Below are 2,875 nucleotides of genomic sequence, written 5' to 3' on the forward strand. Positions count from 1 at the left end.
TTAAGGAAGTTAACGAATATAACCAAACGAAATGAATGAATTAACGAGTTAAAACGAAACTAAACAAATTTTTTCCTTTTTCACATGTCTACCTGGGAGCAGGAAGTAGGACCATTCTCAAACGTCGAATGGGATCGGATTCTCAAACAGGGGATACTGGTCTCAATTTCCCCCTCCCAGAGAGTATCACAGCTTTATTTTTTTATCGAATATATTACACTCCTAAAAAAAATGTTTAAGCTGGGATGGCGAGACAACGACCAGTGCCCAAGATGTGGGTTAACTGGTGACTTCATCCACATGCTTTGGAAGTGCCCGAAATTATTTAGATATTGGACAAATATAATTGATGAGATTAATAAAACTTTCAGGATTGCATTAGTCACAACGGTTAAGGTCTGCCTCTTGGGTTCAATGGAAGGGTGTAGTGTCCCTAAAAATACAGTTGAACCAGTCTTAAGGTGTCTATTCCTGGTAAGGAAGTTGATTGCTCAACATTGGCAAGTGCATTTGCCTCCGACAGTAGAGTCCTGGGTAGCAGGGGTAAAATCAACAATAGGAAACGAGAGAGTGTTCTCTATAAAACAGGGCAATTATAGTAAGTTCATAAGATTGTGGGGGTCTTGGTTGGAGAGATTGGGGCTTCCTCCATAGGTTGAATAGAGATTCAAGACCTCGCCATGACTCCTCTATTTGGGTTGTTCCACTCTGTACCCTCTTTCCCCCTCGCCCTCCCCCGGAACCTGCGGACAACACGGGAGTTGTCTCGTTGGAGTTGGGGGGAGGGGAGGAAGTAAAGTAAGGTGAAGAATGAGTGTACAATAATTATGATGAGGGGATAGGTGGGGGAGGATGGGAGGTAAAGGGTATAGGGAGGGTATTAATATATGTAATGTACCTGTTTAAATAAGATTATTTTGGATGTTCGATCAAGTATGTTAAAAAGATGCCTTTTCCCTTCTTTTTTTTACTGTAAAATGATGGATGATTTGTCTGTAATGTATAATTAAATGATAAAAAAAAAATATGAAGAGAAAAAAAGATATGTGGATCAGCTCTTCCATGTCCTCCATGTGAATAATCCTGTGGAACCATTCACAATTCGATGGAACAGTTGCTGAGCGCCAATGACATGGAATACATAGCTTAGCAGCGTTCACCATGAACATCGCCAACAATTTATTATAGATTAGTTTCGATAAGGAGGTGTGGTGCAGAAGGAATTGCTCCGGGGCGTAATCCAAGCTATAGGAGGTCACTTTGCGAATGATTTTGTGTACTTGTTTCCAAAAGGGCTGAAGGATAGGAAAAGACCACCACACGTGGAGCATGGTGCCGACTTCCACTCCAGATCTCCAACAGAGATTGGAAATGGTGAGATCAAATTTGTGGAGTCTGGACGGAGTTTGGTACCACCAAGAAAGAATTTTGTATTTTTTTTTTAATTACCACATTAAGGGAGCCCTTGTGGATAAGGGGGCATGTAGTCTCCCACTCTGTCTCCGTGAGTATCAAATTCAGCTCCCGGGCCCAGGCCTGATAGAATGGGGTAACAGAGGCGGGCATCGAATCCAAAAGTGCCCTGTAGAAAATTGAGATCATAAGTTGTTATGGTTGAGAACCACTGCAGATTAAATCCATCGGGTTTAAAGGTCTCCCCCAGAGTGTGGAGTCGATCTGTGAAGTGAGAAAATGTCTAATTTTGAAGGTATGACCAGAAAGGTATCGCATGTGGGCTCATCAAAGCATTGATAGCTTCTCGTGATAGCAATTTTCCCTTGTGGAAAGACAACCAGAACTTTAACATTTTGCTTGCATTTCCAAAAATTTCCAAAAAACAGGGCTTCCCCCTCCCTCTCCCGTCTGGAAAACACAATGGCTCGGTGGGAGGGATTCCCCCGTCAACACTAATTGTGTTGATGGGGGGAATCAAGTGAATGTCTGTCCTGCAACCCGAGCCAAGACACCAACCCAGCATTGAAATGGAAATATCCTTTGATATTTGTAATTCAGAGATTATCTCGTTGATAAGAGAAAGATAGCGAAGAGCGTTCAAATCTTCTAAATCTTTAGGTATTAAGATCCCAGTCTACATTCCAGTCCAGTCTTACTATACAACAATATCATCTGCTTTCTTGTCTGCCTATTAGATAGTTCAGGCGTCATTCCATTCATTAGACATTATTACAAATTTGAAAAATGTAGCAATACATAAACAAAACACTTCAACAGAAGCGACCATGAAGGGACTCGAACCCTCAATCTTCTGATTCGAAGTCAGACGCCTTATCCATTAGGCCACACGGTCAACTGCAAGATTTTAAGCCCACAATTCATACATTTATATGGACAATCAAAAGTTTAACATGTTGTCTATACTGCCTAAATACTATTTTTAACAAGCAATATTAATTTATCCAGGTGATGATATTAATAAAAAAAAACGACACTATAGGTTACCCTAAAATCTAAATACAATGTAAGCTGCCAAAGGACTTATACAATAATGCACATGAGCCATCCAACCAATCAAAAAAAAAAAAGGAAATTGTTACCATGCTGAGATCCAGGGGCATTGCTAGGTCTACAAAAGATCTGGGGCTAGAGCCCATAGCTGCGTATTAAAGAAAGTCATACGCTTGGGCGGACATATACATAATATATGTGTGTGTATATATATCCCCAGAGAGCCCCCCACTTACATCAGGGTCCCCAGAGAGCCCACCACTTACATCAGGGTCCCCAGAGAGCCCCCCCTTACATCAGGGTCCCCAGAGAGCCCCCCCTTACATCAGGGTCCCCAGAGAGCCCTCTACTTACATCAGGGTCCCCAGAGAGCCCACCACTTACATCAGGCTCCCCAGAGAGCCCCCCC

General features: G+C 42.2%; 1 non-coding gene across 1 annotated transcript; it reads right to left on the minus strand.

Annotated features, from left to right (window-relative positions):
* Nucleotides 1-2,235: 2,235 nt before the first annotated feature.
* TRNAR-UCG (transfer RNA arginine (anticodon UCG)) lies at nucleotides 2,236-2,308 on the minus strand. Its single transcript has one exon. It is a non-coding gene; the product is annotated as a tRNA-Arg (tRNA).
* Nucleotides 2,309-2,875: the final 567 nt, after the last annotated feature.

The sequence above is a fragment of the Lithobates pipiens genome, unplaced genomic scaffold (genome assembly GCF_037356315.1).
Source record: "Lithobates pipiens isolate NorthernLeopardFrog02 unplaced genomic scaffold, aLitPip1_a1.2 Scaffold_1, whole genome shotgun sequence".
Taxonomy (NCBI): domain Eukaryota; kingdom Metazoa; phylum Chordata; class Amphibia; order Anura; family Ranidae; genus Lithobates; species Lithobates pipiens.